The sequence below is a fragment of the Camellia sinensis genome, chromosome 12, assembly GCF_055761805.1.
Source record: "Camellia sinensis isolate YWXY chromosome 12, ASM5576180v1, whole genome shotgun sequence".
Taxonomy (NCBI): Eukaryota; Viridiplantae; Streptophyta; class Magnoliopsida; order Ericales; family Theaceae; genus Camellia; species Camellia sinensis.
The window spans coordinates 9,471,610-9,489,185 of record NC_138972.1 but is presented as its reverse complement, the minus strand read 5'-3'; the positions used below and the strand labels follow the sequence as shown (position 1 = coordinate 9,489,185).

Here is a 17,576-nt window from a genome sequence, read left to right as displayed (position 1 = left end):
CCAATAGCGAAGGACGGCCCTAAGGAATGGATATAGGGGAAAACGGACCTCGCCCTCTGCAATGGATAGGAGAGGAAAGACGATTGAATTTCGATCCTCTCTCTCCATATCCAGAGTATTGTCCGTCAATAGAGATAGATGAACATCGTCGGGGATGGAAAAGTGTCGCCGGAATCCGAAAACACGACCCTCAGAAAGAAGGTCTTTCAAGTGTTTAGCCATTTTCGCAGGGAATCAAGGGTTTGTCAAAATTAAAATAATAAACAGAAAGTAGGATTGCAAAGAAAAGAGAAGAAGACTTACGAGGAGCAAGGGGGACGAGGGTAAACGGAGAAGAGTTGCAGAAAATGCGAGTCAGAGAAGGGATACCCGCTGGCGGTCCAAGAGTCTCGAATACTCGACAAAATGTTCACTCGTAAGGACTGAAATTTCAAATCGCAATAAATGCGAGACGCACGAATGATGTGGGAAAGTGTAATGATGACCGAAAAAGTGTGCGCATTCTAAAATCTGTATTGGGGTACGCGAAGCCGCTTGACCTATTTTGACTTTTCTAATTCAAGACCAAATACGCTGATTAACTACCATCAATGGGGAGTTCGGGGGGCAATTGTGAGAGCCGAATAATGGCAAAATCAGAAGGTGCATACCTTAGAGGACTGATATTAATCGGCTGTATCCTACGAGAATGGGAAGCCGAATATAATATATGTGCCGAATAAGTGTAGATCCTTAGAGCCGAATAAGAGAAAGGACAATGATTAAAAAGTAGGCCCTAGCCCCGAGGATCAAAATGAACAGGTATAAATATAGGAACAATGGATTGAGAAAGGTATGTAAGAATCACTTCACTTAACTTAGTAAACAAGCTATCCTGAGTGTCTGAACTAACTTGTCACCCCTGACCGGAGTGTTTGTATCTTTTCAGGTGACTAGCTGAGGATCACTAGCGTCTCTCAAGATCTGAAGAGTATTTCCAAACCACTTCTCCACACTCGGGTATGGGGATATTGAGCTGAATTTTACCTCTGGACGTGTGCTTGTTTTAAAAGATGTGTTGTACACACCGTCCATGAGAAAAAATTTGATGTCAAGTTATTTGCTCAACAAAGCTGGTTTCAAGCAGACTATTGAATCTGGCTAATATGTAATCACTAAAAAATGCATATTTGTGGGGAAAGGGTATACCTGTAATGGAATGTTTAAATTAAATGTTGAGAATAAGAAAGCACATGTTTCTGTTTACATACTGTCTTCTATGAATTTTTGGCATGCTCGTCTATGTCATATTAATAGCCGATATGTGGGAGTCATAAGTAGCTTAGGATTAATTCCTAGACTAACAAATAAGTTTGAGAAATGTGAAGTTTGCAGTCAAGCAAAAATAACTAAAAGGCCTCATAAAAGTGTGATGGGAAATACTAAAGTGTTAGAATTAATTCACACTGATTTATGTGAATTTGAAGGAATTTTAACACGTAGTGGAAATAGATATTTTGTTACTTTTATTGATGATTTTTCAAACTGCACTTATGTATACTTGTTGAAAAATAAAAGTGATACTTTTGAAAAATATAAAGAATTCTTTTTTGAAGTCGAAAATCAATTCGGTAAAAAGATTAAAAGATATAGAAGTGATAGAGGCCGGGAGTATGAATCTTTTGGATTCAACTCGTTTGCTTAGTCTTTGGGAATAATCCATGAAACTACTCCACCATATTCATTTGAATCTAATGGTGTAGCAGAAAGGAAAAATAGAACTTTAACTGATTTAACAAATGCTATACTAATTGAAGCAGGTGCTCCTTCAAATTTGTGGGGAGAAGCAATTTTAACTGCATGTTATATTATGAATAGAATGCCGCATAAAAAAACAAAAGTTACACATTTTGAGTTGTGGAAAGGGCATAAGCCAAATTTGAGATATTTGAGGGTTTGGGGTTGTCTAGCTTTGTTAGACTTGTGGACCCTAAAAGACTTAAATTAGGTGTGAAAGTTGCCACTTGCGCTTTTCTTGGATATGCAACAAATAGTACAGCCTATAGATTTTTTGATATTGAAAACAAAATAATTTTTTAATCAGGTGATGCAATTTTTCATAAAGAAAAATTTCCTTTTAAATCTAAAAATGGTGGGGGTCAAAATTATCAAGAAAATATTTTATCTGAAACCGGTTCCTCTACTCCTCTTTTACAAACCAAGATATTGTAGTTTTTGAACCTAAAAAGAGTAAAGAGCCAGATTAGAAAAAGATTTTGGCCCTAATTGTCATGTTTTTAATGTGGAGGAAACTCCATTAACATTACAAGAAGCTTTGGCATCTCCTGACTCTGTTTTTTGGAACGGGACTGTAAATGATGAGATGGAATCATTATTATCCAATAAAACTTGGGTATTAGTAGATTTACCACCAAGTTGTAAAACTATTGGCTGTAAATGGGTTTTGAGAAAAAAACTTAAATCGGATGGAACTATTGATAAATATAAAGTAAGGCTTGTTGCAAAAGGTTTTAAACAAAAAGCAGATCTTGACTTTTTTGATACATTTTTTCCGGTTACTAGAGTTACATCCATTAGATTATTAATTGCAGTGGCTGCAATTCATGATCTAAAAATTCATCAAATGGATGTTAAAACAGCCTTTTTAAATGGAGACTTGGGTGAATAAATCTATATGGATCAACTTGAGGGTTTTGTGGAACTCGGTCAAGAAAGCAAAGTGTGCAAGCTAGTTAAATCCCTATATGGCTTAAAACAGGCCCCTAAACAGTGGCATGAGAAATTTGATTCTTGCATGATTGAAAATGGCTACAAAATGAATGAATGTGATAAATGCATTTACTATAAATCTGAAGAGAATTCACATGTCATTATTAGCCTCTATGTGGATGATTTACTTACATTTGGCTCTAATTTGCATATTATCGTGGAAACTAAAAATATGCTTAGTAGCCATTTTGATATGAAAGATCTTGGTGAGGCTAATTATATTTTGGAAATGAAAATTACCAAAACCTGTGATGGTATATAGCTTGATCAGTCACATTATGTTGAGAAAATTTTGAGAAAATATAATTTTTATAAGTGCAAGCATGTTCTTACTCCTTTTGATCCTTATGTGCGTTTTTTTCCTATTGAAAATGATGAGGATGTAATTAATCAAAAGGAATATGCTAGTATGATTGGTAGCTTGCGTTATGCGACTGACTGTACTAGATCTGACATTGCCTATGCAGTTGGAGTACTTAGCAGGTTTACTAGTAAGCCTGGCAGTGATCACTGGCTAGCCATTGAGCGGATTATGAAATATTTATCTAGTATCATAAAATATCATACAGTACTTGAAAGTTACAGTGATTCCGATTGGAATACCTTGTCAGGTGATTCATTATCAACCGCTGGTTACTTATTTACATTGGGAGATGGTGCTATATGTTGGAAATAAAAAAAAACAAACCATTATTGCTAATTCAACAATGGAGGCTAAGCTTATTGCTTTAGCTACAGCTAGTGAAGAAGCAAATTGGTTGAGAAATTTGTTAAATGAAGTCTCTTGTTGGGAAAAATCGATCCCACCTATATTGATACATTGTGATAGCACCGCAGCAATTGGTCGAGTTAATAACCGTTATTATAACGGTAAATCCAGACCTATCAGAAGAAAACACAGTACTGTGAGATCTTATATGAATAATGGCATCATAAATGTGGATTATATTAAATCTGGTGATTATCTTGCAGATCCATTAACTAAGGCCTTAGCAAGAGATAGAGTCTGGAATACATGGAGAGAGATGGGGTTGAAGCCCATTGAATATAGCAGGAGCCATGTATGAGGATACTCAACCTAGGGACTAGAGATCCTGTAACTAGGTTCAATGAGAAAAACGATCATATGATGGCCGCAAGAAATGCACTAAATTACTTTTTACCCATTCCTATGATGTAAGTGCATTGATCCTGTAACGTTATAGAGGTTGAATTATTAAAAAAAGTCTTAATGAATTTCTGTAGCTCTTATTGAGTGGGGTGTCATAATTACAAGAGCACCCTTGACAGAATTCACCTATGTGAGTGTGGTAGTGGGGCCGTTACCTATGAAATTTGGACTAATTCTCAAACACACTCATGAATCCTGGGATCGCACAAGGCCGTAATGTGCTAGCTTTTAAAGCTTATGTGAACACCTGGAATATTATGTGTGCAATAATTATTTATTTCCTTAAGTAGTCATAGTTCAATGCTAAGCATACTATTAGCTCTAGAGTAGATATTATTGTTTCACTAATGGAGGTCAATGCAGAACACACCTACCATGATGCATAATATCCTTATTTGCCTAATAATCTCAATTTTTGTTACCCATAATATTAAAATAGGTGGGGGAATGTTAGCAGATATTTTAATATTTTATTCTGTTATAGGTTTGATTTGATTTTCTTTTCTTTTCTACCAAGTTTGCTTGCCCACCACACAAGTCTTCCAAGTCCAAGTCAAGTCTTCGCCAAGTCTCAGTCAAGTCTCCAGAAAACTTCTCCACCAAGAACACTTGCCTAACAAGTTTTCACTTTTATATATTGATCTAACTTCTTATCTCGGGAAGAAGAAGAAGTTTTTTGTTGCTTTATTATGTTTTGTGTGAGATTATCAGGCAAATAAAAAAGGTGTATGTGATAAAACTTTGAGTTCAACCAATTGTGCAGTATTGGTTAACCATATGACTTAGTCAGGCTGTTGTATCTTGGGGGACAAGTCAAGGTTTTTTCTGCTGCACCGGTGTGAGGCTTTGCCTAACCGCAGAGGGCTTGAATCTCCTTAAAGAGAGCGAATTTCCGGCGCCTCAGCCCTTACAATAGTTACTATAATTTTTATTATTTGTACTTTCTGATGTTTTATTTGTAATTATCACCAACACAATCAAAACCAGAAAGGACATGAGACACCAAAATAAAAAATAAAAAATCGACAGCCGAGTCTTACATAATAGTAACACTATGTGCTCTCCCATTGTTACTGTTACTGTCATTTCCTTTTGGTTTATCCGAATATACGATGACCCAAACAGAGGCAAGAGCGTGCAAGCTGCTTGTACAATAAGGCCACGTGACAGGCCTGAGATATCATTCCTCGTCACCCCAACATATGATGCAAGTGCAACACCCAAGTATCCACTCACTATAAATGCAAGAGCAATGGAAGACGTAAGAAATGCCATTAGAGATCCCTCACAGCCTGGTGGGCAAAGTTGTGCCACAAGAACACTAAATGGTAGAATCTTGAAGAAACACATAACTTCAAGTAAGCCTGAGAAGACCACAACATACACCGAATCCGGCATCCCCATCCTTCGATATATCCCTTTCACAAACAAAACATTCGACACCATGAAAACAGCCATAGTCGACTGAATGGCTGATATTAGTTTCTTCGGTGCAATGAACTTCAGGTGTTGATTATACACGACACCCCAGAGCAACATTGCTACCTGTCCAAACACCTTAGAGCCCCCCAATACAGAAGAGTCAATCTCCAAATGTTACATCTGATAGAAAAACATGGTGTCTGTTAAGGCTGGAATTATGGCATAAGACAGTGCAAACCAGGTTATTGAGTGAGCAATTTCAGGTTTCCGCAATGCAACTAGAAGCTCTGAAAGCTGCCTTTTGATCCCGACGTTTGATGGACTCTTGGGGAGATTAAGTGAACTTTCACGAATCAAAACTGTTATAAAAAATTGCATAGCAAGCATTACGCCAAACCAAAAGAACATTGCTTGGGGGGAGAATCGGTCAACAGCAACACCACTAAGCATGTTTCCGAGGACTCTACCAATGGAGGAGGCTATCCAAACAAAGGACTGCAGCTCACCTGATGAAGACATCTGGGAGTTCTTGGAAGACGCATTGGGCTGTTTTCTAGTCTCTGCAACAATAGCATCACTTGCAACCTCAACTATTGAAGCACCAACGTTCCCAAGGAGGAGATATAGGATGATTTTAAAGAATGAGATATTGGAAGAAGGAATAGCAATGGCAATCCAGGACACTGCTTGTAAGAAAGCTGCACCAACATATGAATAGTATAAATTAGCAAAAAATAAATTTAGATAGCAAAGGCTTCAGCAGAGCAGCATAAAACATTTTTTTTTTCCTTCTGTTAAGCGTGCTTTTCGGCATCAGTTTTAGTTGTCAATACCACGAGAAGACCATGCAGGATTCACAATGCAATTCCAAAATCAACTAAACACTGTTTCAATAATAAAGATCCATTTATTGCCATGCTTTTTTCAAGAAAGGAAGGCAATAAGAGATCTCAAACTCACATTTTTCATTTGTTTTCTTTGGTAAGCAAATTACAGTCAAATCAAACCTACAAAAGACCAAGGATGCCTAAGAAGTGGACATCCTTTTGTGCTCCCATTTTAAGCCAATACAATATTGAGATTTTTTACAACCCAACAAGACATTATTTTCAAAAGTCTGACCATAATAGCGAAACCAATGCCATACATAACCACTCTAGTATTTAGTTTTGTCATAAGTAACCATATTTTATTAAATTGGATAATTTGTTATTAGAGTCCTATCATTTTGCCTGTGGGTATGATGAAAGTTTGAGATATATCTGTAGTGAGTAAAATCCATTTTACACCCTATTATGGCATCAAACCACTTCACCCCCTCACACTTATCAGCAAGGATCCTCTAGAGTGAAATTTCCCTAAAGTTTCCTAGAGTGCTACATTGTGTGGTTGAGATTTACTGGCAAGTCACATCAGAAAAATTGATGTGACTTGCCAGTTAATCTCAACCACACAGTGTAGTACTCTAAGAAACTTTAGGGAAAAATCACTCTAGAGGATCCTTGCTCCACACTTATGAGCTCCACTTTGTGCAGGAGCACTTTATATTTGACTTCTATACACCAATTCTTTGCACTTGGATATATACTCTATCATCAGGATCTTGCGATTCATCTATTCACAATTTATCAACAATCGATATGAATATACGGGTGAATATGTTTTTGGGATAGAAACTGTGGTAAATCGGACGATTCACAATCGATTCGCTATTTGATTCACTTTTATGATTCATGCTGTCATGACCTAACCCCAGGAGCTTAGGGTTGGAATCGAAACTTACTAATCAATTCTAATCTTGATAAATTATATGGCGCAGGCAGAGGGAAAAGGAAATAAAAATAATTAAACAGAAAATTTACTTCAATTTACTATTTTAATAAGAGAAAATACATCTATAGGGCTTTTATTATTTTATTATTCAGTGACCGGCCCTGAATAAAAACAAAAGGGAGCAAAAAATAAAAGAAAAAAAGAAAGAAAAAAACAAAATAATGGTTCAACATCAAATTTCGTGCGGGTTCCACTACGTGAGGTTATGGGTTTCCCTTACATCTCGTCACCTGAAAGGGTAACAACTATAAACACACAGCAAAGTGAGAAATATTATGCCAAGAGTATATAAAATACAAAATAACCATGGATAGTTATTTAAGCTAAAATAGTAATAGAACTTAATTTGAATAAACGAATGATTTAAAGTGGCAGAAACTGAAACACAGAAATTATGTAATTAAAAAATATAACCACGATACAGAACAAAACAGAACAAAGGTCACAAAAGTGATAATCAGAATAGAGGTCAATAGATCCATGACAAACAGAGGACCACAAAGTGGCCAAACAGAAGCCAATAGTTATTTAAGTCCTCTAAGGCGTGAGACTCCTGTGGTGGTACTTACAAAACATAATTGTTTATAAGGTCATAATCAAATATGTTCTAAAATTTAAACAAATGTATCCATGGGTTTTATTTTAAACAAATAGAGTTCAGAAATTAATCCATGTAATTGAAATATTAATATAATTTATAAAACATGACCTGTATAAAATAAATTACGGTAAGCCAAAATATACGTAAAATATATTATAGTAACTCAAGGTATAATATAACTCACCATAATATTAACCCTTAGCCTTTCTTTTTTTTTCTTTTTTTTTTTTCTTTATGCTGCTTCCGAGGCTCCTTCTCTTCTTCTCTTTTTTTTTTTTTTTTCTTCTTCTTTGCTTGCCTTAACTTCCTAGCACCCCCTTCCTATTTATATACACATGGCTGGCTGGGTGATGATTGACCCTTCAATGTTGGCCCTAAGTGATGAATCAGCTTCCTTCCCATAAGCCTAGACGTACAGATGGCCCAATTCTTTCCCTAGCAATATTTGTAAATCTTTCCATTAATTGTTGCTTAATTAAAGTGGGAATTATTTATTTTATTTATTTATTTATTATCTTTAACTCTAATTTGGCCCAATTATAATTCTATATTTGTGTTAATTTGGCCCCAAATAATAATCCCTAACTAATCCCATATTTGATAACCCAATGCCAAATTTGATTTATATATTTATTTATTTAATAATATATTATCACATACAATCATAATTATATTTATATATAGCTATAAATATTTATATGGTATTTAATTAAACACTTAAGGTGTCACACATGCAATTATTAGAACTATTGTGTCTGACAAGTTCCAACCTTTTTTTTTATAGTGAAAATGACATAATACAACTTTGAAGAGTGTTTAATACAAAAATAAGTAATACTTGTGCATCATTTGTTGTTATTTTGGTAATCAGAGACTTTTTAAATAGTATTCAATTAGATCCTGTCAAACCCAACATGATCTTATACTTTTTCTCAATTTTTTTCTTCAACAAATGTCATAATACATCTTCTAAAGATGCTTAAGGTTAAAGTAACAAACATGCATGAATTATCTATTGTTGATTTCATGAAATAAATGTGGTTTGATATTATATGGGTTAGAACCGTCAATGATTTCACTTTTTTCCCTCTTTATTTATTTATTTATTTATTTGTTTTTAAAAAAAGCATTTTTTGAACAATAGCCACACACTTGTTTTAAAGTGTTTTGGTTAAAAATTAAACGATTTCTTTTACTTCTTTCTTCATATCACACTCTATATCAGGATTCTAGGCCCATTTTTTGAATGTCAAGAGAGATGATATTATGATTGGTAAGATTTGACATACATCTCTTGATATGAAGTTAATGCCCTCCCAATTGGATGGTGTAACTATGTCTTTATATAAGAATTATTTTATAATATATGTCAAAATCAATTTATTTCATTCTTTTTCATATATACAATTGTTTAATAATCTTTTTTATAGTTTCTATTGAATCTTAACGATTCTCATTTCACAATACGATTCTCAATTTGACAACTATGGATATATATATATATATATATATAGATGTATATGAAAAAAAATGCAATTAAGTTAAAGTTAATGCCCTCTTGGATGTTGTAATTATGTCTTTATATAAGAATTATTTTATAACATATGTCAAAATCAATTTATTTCATTCTTTTTCATATATACAATTGTTTAACAATCTTTTTTACAGTTTCTATTGAATCTTAACGATTCTCGATTCATAATACGATTCTCAATTTGACAACTATGGATATATATATATATATATATATGAAAAAAATGCAGTTAAGTTAAAAATGAAGGATATATAGATATATGTACGACACAGGAAATAAGAGAAGGAAAAAGAAGAAGATAGAGGAATATTAAGATCATTTCACATTTGTCATTAGCGGTGTTAGTATTGCATTTTAGTCCAAAACCACATGAAACCTTTTTGGCTATTTATAAATGTTAGGGATGAAATGTTCCAGGGTCATGCCACAAGAGGGTAGAATGAATTTTGTTTCGATTAATTTACGTGATGCTTAAGGGAATATCATTAATTTAAGGGCAAATTACATATACACCCCTCGAGGTTTGGCTAAATTACAGATACCCCCTGAGGTTTCAGAAATTACATCCCGCCCCCTGAGGTTTGTATTTTCATAACAATTTGCCCCCTGAGGTTTATATTTCATAACAAATTACCCCCTAATTTCTTATGCAAATATAGCATTCAGGGGGGAATTCGTAATTTCTCAAACCTCAGGGGGGCATCTGTAATTTAGCCAAACCTCGAGGGGTGTATATGTAATTTGCCCTTAATTTAAATGGCACAATATATTCAAGTTAACTAACTTAATTAATTATTTTTAAAATAAAAATTCCATATACTAAAACCTCTGAATGACAATCGGATCAGAACATTCATAGATTTAACTAAAACTCATACTATTGATATCGTGACTAGTTCATTGATTGCCATTCGTGTCAATATATAATATGTTTAATTATAGTCATTTTAGCTTTCATAAAGTAACAAATCCTGTGTTTGTGCACGTGGACGTATAGAGCATGCGTGCATTCTTGCATGTGTGCATATGAGTCGAGGGTAATGACTTCAACATATTTTGAACCAACACTTCTACAGTGTAATTAGATCAAGTGCACGTATTTCCTGTGACTACAAGTACATGGTTTTGGCATATACAAGTTTTGTTAGTAATGAAGATTGGACCACCACCAAAAACAATTGAAGAGGAAACTTCATTAATTCTTTTATTCATTCCATTTTTAGTTAGTTTCAATCTTACATGATGTTGACAACTTCTTGTTACAGAGGAGGAGCCACATCAAACAATATGCGACATGTGACTTGGCCAAAAATTTTGAGAACAAGTAGATAAACAAGGGACAAATTTAATGAAAATTATTTTAAACAAAGAGGAAGGAATCATCAATGAGAAGAAGTAAAAATCTAAGAAAGGATATTACCAAAAAAAGAAAAATAGTGTAAAAGTATTAGAGCACTTAGTAGCAGGAACTTCTACTTGAGTGGTGTTTCTTACTAAGAAATGCAATTTTGCGCTCGCAAGTAAGAAACTTGCTCCCGTCAAGAAAGAAATTCGCTCTCAACTGAGATAGAAACCTCTCAAATATATAAATCGCATAGAAACAGAAGAAAAATAACTCAATCTTATTCTTTAAATTTTTTATTTATATTATATCTATTTATCCTTAATAAAGACAATTTGTACTTTATATGAATCTCTAATATTTATTCATATTTTAATACATATATTATAACTAAGCGGCAAAAAATAATTGTTAGAATATCTTTATATATTTAATAAATAAATAAATATATACATGCTCTTATAGGCGCTACCAACCTAAAAAACTTCTATATACCATCACTTATCCGCGCCCGCTCTTGCTTCCACTCCCATCTCGCCCCCGATCCGTGTAACTAAGTTAGAGCACCTCCACCCATTGCTTCAAATCCAACGTGGCATACTAATAGTAACATTTGACATCAAATAAAAGCTCCACTTGGTGCTTCAAAGGTTGACGTGGCTTTTGGCAGCAACACATGTCAAAATTGACATGCTAATATGCTATAGAGTTCATGCCTTTCTTTCTTTATTTTATTTATTTATTTATATAAATGAAGTCCAATTAATTACAATGCAAGAGAGGATGAAGTTGCTAATGTTGCAGCGTCACATGACCACACAAGGAAATTGCATACCATTAGCTGATATACATCAGAGATTTCATTTAAAGTCACTTGCGCATTCACGATAGAGGATCACATTCTCAATTCCAAAAGGAATTGGTGGAACATTAGCGACATTTTCAAGGCGGTAATTGTAGCAAGTGATTTATTATGATATTTATGTATTGTTACTTTTTTATTTAAATATGTGTTGTGCTCTAATTTTACTTTTTTACCAAATAAACAAAGTATTTTATGCAACAATGAATAAAAGTTTTTGAATTTTATTTTAAAATTTATTTTATAATTATAGCACTTTTTAAGAAATAAAAATACTATTTAAATGGGGATCAAATCTCATTTAAAAAGAAATTCATTTTAAATAGTAAAATAAAAGAGTTCAAAAATTATTAATTTAAAAAATAATAGAATAATAGATTTGACATATTGAGTGGAGAGCTTTTATTTAGAAATGTCAAATTGGCATATGCTAATTTGCCACCCAAGCCTTAAAAAAAAATTGACATACCAAATTTTGAAGGTTTGGGTGGAGATGCTCTTCACACAATAGCTTTCCCAAAACTGATTAAGCATACATTTGCTTTAGCAGGTTCTAACGAATTTGGAAAGAGATATGTCAGCTTTTAATGGTGATCATAATGTTGTTGAGATTCAAAATAGAAAAATGATGAGCTAGGTTGGTTCTTCCTAGTTTATGAAAACTTGAAATTTTGTAAAATGGAAGTTTCTTGTAATCATTCGAAAATGAAAAGGTTTAGTTCATCTTTCTAGAAACATAACTACATTGATGATATTTCTCCAAAATGTTTGACTATACTCTTGGACACCAAATGAAATCATTATGATCAATTATTAAGTTCATATGTTCATATTCATGTCCTTATGGGTTTGACATGGTTTTAGCTACCTAACGCAACCACCAACCTTGATCTAGGCTAGGGATTAGTTGTATAAAGTTTAAGCAAGCACTAAGCACATACAGGACTGATTATTACGACCAACTCCTAAGTCCTTGTTATTTCTTAAGAGGGGTTTTCTGTAACACAAGTTTACTAATTAAGAAAATCAACTAGTTGAAGTGGTAGAGACTAATGAAATGTTAGGATGATAATTAGATCTATCAGAGTTCTCTTGGCCATAGTTATATAGCATATATTTTATACTATGTACACATATAGCGATCCCGGGTTTACCCTTGTTGTATAGTGATCCGGACATGTGTCCGTGGATGTTGGTAGTTGTTTATTATCTTGTTTACATCCTTTCTTACTTTGTATTTGAGTTATAGGATGTGTTGGGCGGGTTGGTTACAGGTTGGTTGAGTTTAGAAACCAAAACTAGTTGCCCAGATTTTTGGCCTGTACGCTCGAGCGTACGGATTGGGAGCTCGAGCGGAGGCCTGGTTCTGCAAAAGTGCTGGGCGAGTGCATTCTGCGCTCGAGCGGGAGGTTGGCCGCTCGAGCGGAAGTCTGTGAGTGGCCGCTCGAGCGGGGTGTTTTACGCTCAAGCGGAAGACTGGGTTTAAATCCCGAAATTGTGACTTTTCAAATCACTTTTTCACTTTCTCTTCTCTCTCTTACTTTTCCAAAATCACCATTGTTGAGCCTCTCACTCTAGACTCTACCTTCTCTCTAGGTTTTGATCTAGTAGGAGTGATTTACTCACCTTTGGCCTTTACAAAAAAGTTGTTGATCGTCGAGGGCTTCATTTTAATCTGAAAATCTCGGGTTTTGGAGCACGTTGGGTTTTGTCGTCTTCTCCTTTGGGACTCCGAATTTGAGGTAGGGATAACCTACTCCTCTCTATGGGTTTTGTCTTTAAATTTTGGTATTTTGAGATGTTGGGCTTGGTTTGGTAAATTTGTGAAAGTTTGGGGCTTTTGTGTAATTTTACAAAAGTTGGGGTTTTATTCATAATAAACCTAGATGCATGTTTGGCATAGAAAAATAGAATGATTGTTGAATCATTGATGAAAATGGGACCTAAGGGTTGAAATGGTAATTATGAAAAATGGCCTAATTACATTGTTTAATTAATTGGGATAATTAATTGGTGAGAAATGAGGAAATGAAATGTTGATTGAATATCCATTTGTGCATTTATTTTCTGTTTTAGAAATAACTGCTTTGGGCTATCGGTGGAGGATAGTCGAGATTGTTGTAGACAATGCATGATGATTAGGTAAACGGAAACTAATCAATGGAATGTGTCATGGAACTTGACGGTTGATAGAATACATTAATTGTGTGTATTGTGTGATTGTATATAGAACCAATGTGTTTATATACGTTATGTGTAGAGGAGGAGATAGGGGATGTACTCCGCGGTTTAGGGGAAGATAGGGGATGTACCTCTAAACCGGATAGGTATTGGGAGGAGATAGGGGATGAACTCCGTAGACAGAGCTCATATGCTTGTCTAGAGAAGTGAAGATAGAGCTCATATGCTTATCTTTGTGAAGTGTGGATACAGCTTGTATGCTTATCTGTGGATATTGTTGATATACATATCTGTTGTAGAGTGTGGATACAGCTTGTATGCTTATCTGTGGATATTGTTGATATACATATCTGTTGAGAATGTGAATATAGCTTTTATGCTTATCTGAATGTGAGATATAGTTTTTATACATATCTGTGGAAATGATGATAGAGCTAGCATGCTTATCTGTTGAAAAAGGGAAAATGAAAAGTAATTGGGACTTGTAAGTCGTTGACATAAATATGTAATTTATGTGATTGTATCACTGTTGACCAACTATCAATTGCTAATGTTTTAGTCATTGTCCATGGTTGGTTTAGTGTATTTCTACTGGGCTGTGGCTCACCCTATATGGGAATATCATTTTCAGGTATAGGAAGCATGCCACCTCCAAGGACATAGCTTGGAAGGCTAGAGGCGGACATAGTGTAGTTGTTTTACTTTTGATGTATTACATGTAACTTCAAGCCAAGGGCTTAATGTGTAAACGAGTTAGTACTCTTTTGTTGAAACCAAGTGTTAACTTGGAAAGCTGTAAGCCCGTAGGGCATTTTGTTTTGATGTTAACATGTAATACTTATGTAATGAAACTCAATGAAATAAAGGAATGTGGTTAGTTTATATGTAAATGCTTGTCTTATCTGATGGGTTTAATGTTATTATTTTGAGGGCGTTACAACACATGTGCCAGCTAAAGGGACAGAGGACCAGCTTCTTTTACCTACTTTAGCATTAGCATTTGCAAAAGCAAAGAGAAACCTACCGACCTTCAACTTCAGAAGGGGATATTCTGGATATCAAACAAATTGCCATGACCTAAACTACTAAAAACATAATTTCCATCATCGAAATTGTATGATAACTCACAGAAACGAGTTTATCATATGTAAAAAGGTTCTGATTTTGAGGGTATAAAAAATGATGCCGATCAGATGAATCGAATTTACAAGAGAAAGTAGTCAAAAAGTAAATCATGTCTATAATATACTATTTTAATTAGACAAAATAAAAATAAAGAAGAAGTAAGTACATCCAATGGCAATGTAAGGAATGCGGTGCTGGGAGGCAATGTAAACAGAGTCAGAGAAGAGGCCATAAATGGGTTTGGCAACCATGGAGAGGTTGGTAGAGTTTTGGAGAAGTTGGAGAGTGGAAGAGTCCATCTTGAGACCGTCCTTGAGGAAGAAGTTAACCCTCATCCACGGGAAGCACCTCATCCCTTGCAACCCAAAACCCTAATCCTAGCAATACCTTTCGCATCCACATCTGCATCCTATTCTTATTCTCTTTAATATTATTATTAGGGTGAATTACACTAATTGTTCCTATAATTTGGGACTTATGTCACTTTGGTCCTTGACTTTTCAATTATGACACATTTGACCCTGAATTTTGAATCTTGTTCCAAATAAGGACAATTAAAAATATCATTAGATTTTTCAAGAGTAAAATTGTCAATTTGATAAAATATAAACTAATTTGATAAAAATAAATGTCAAAAAAATATTTTCAGTTTTTTAAAAATTATTTTTATCCACCAATGATAAAATTATGTAAAATTAATAAAAATTACATGATTAATTTTTTAAAATTAATTTTACATGATCATCATCCAAACACATAATAAAAATTAATTTGGTAAAAAAAAAAATAAATGTCTAAAAGATTTATCAATTTTACATAATTTTATTTTTAGTTGGTAGAAATAATTTTTAAAAATTCAAAAATATTTGTTTAACATTTATTTTTGTCAAATTAGTTTATGTTGTTATTAAATTGATGATTTTACCCTTGAAAATTTTAATGATATCTTCAATTGTCTTTATTTGAAACAAGATTCAAAATTCAGGGTCAAATGTGTCACAATTGAAAAGTCAGGGACCAAAGTAATACAAGTTCCAAACTATAGGGACTATTTGTGTAATTTGCCCTTATTATTATTATCATTTGTGTCATTACCGTTCGACTTTGACTTGCATCTCGACCTCGATCCCATTTCTCCATCAACACTACCCAATATTTCTTTGAACCTTTTTTGTTTTTGGTTGTAAAAGGAATCGAATACAGATTATATGTATATAAAATAGATGGATCAACTTGAACTGAACCATGCCAATTATACGTAGAATGAATGAATCCCTGTGGTAACCATCACTACTCCAGACAGAGAGAAGAGATAATAATACGGTGTAGGGGAACATGAAGAGAGTGTGAGTGAGTAGTATTGATTAAATGTTCACAAGGACAGGGGGAGATGAATCCTCGCTGGCATCGAATGGACTAGATAGAAACAAGAGTGAGAGAGACGATTTTTTACTCGTGAGTGAGAGCTTGTAGGGGGAGACAATGGAAGGGAAAACCAGAGAGAGGGTTAACGCCAAGGTTGTTAAGATCGGGATCTTATACAAGGTTGTTTTGAGGGTCTGTCGGCTCGTAAGATACTACTAAAATGATAAAAAAAAATGCAATAATTTTTATGCATCCATTAAGAACTTGCCACATCAGTAACTCTTTAAAACTAAATGAACAAAACACTTTGTATGTGCATAACAAGGAATTAAATCTCTTAGGGCATTCATTTTTCCCATTAAAAAAATACAAAATGAAAACGTGAAACAAAAGCATAGAAACAAACAGAAAGGGAGAGGCGGATGCGCCTGCGTTCCGTCGAGCATAATCACCATCATCTACGTTTTCCACCGACGAGCACCATCCTCTGTTGTTTGCCATCGTCAACCAATGTTGCACGCTAGAGTGAAACGAAGAGAGAAGAAGAAATATTTTTAGAAGAATGTCGAAACTCAACCATTGTTGTCCACTCTCACGTCATAGATTGAATTAGGTTTGTCCTCCAAACTCTCAAATCTAATTTCAAATCTATATTGAAAAGTTAGGGTTTTGATTGATGAACTAATTTTTGATTTGGAGCTTTGAAAAATTAAGGCTGCATTTGGTTATGTGTTGGAATTATGATTCCAACGCAATTTTCACAACACTTTTTAAAATTCATAACCAAATACACAACTCAAAATTACTTAAAACTCAATTCAAAAATTATTTTCAAAACTCGTAACCAAACATATAATTCAAAACGAAATTCAAAACTCTTTTCAAAACTCAAAACCAAATTATTTTCAAAATTCTATTAAAAAAAAAATTAAAAAATACCTTTTATTTTTTTTAAATATTATTTTTAAAATCATGATTTGAGTGTGGAGTCGTATTTTGAGTTACGAGTTTTGATAAGAAAATTTATTTGATTATGAGTTTTGAAAAAAAATTTGAGTTATGTTTTGAGTTTTTTTTTTAAATTTATTTTTTTAAGGATTTATTTATTTATTTTAATGTGCTATATTTCATATATTTTTGTGCTGTACTTTTTCAAATATTAAAAAATTGAAAAAAAACATATTTTATATTTAAATATATAATTTTTATTTTAAATATTTTATTTTGTTTTATAAAAATATTTTTAAATATCTTAATTTTTTTGTTATGTGTTTGGTTACGATTTGAATGTATAGTTTTGAAAGTAGTATGGAGTTTCGAGTTATGTGTTTGGTTGTGTAACATTTTTTAAAATTCATAACTAAACACACA

The 17,576-nt window shown here is 33.6% G+C and overlaps 1 pseudogene; it reads right to left on the bottom strand.

Moving 5' to 3' along the window:
* Positions 1 to 3,938: 3,938 nt before the first annotated feature.
* Positions 3,939 to 16,177, bottom strand: LOC114257691 (putative folate-biopterin transporter 7; annotated as a pseudogene).
* Between the last annotated feature and the right edge of the window lie 1,399 nt (positions 16,178 to 17,576).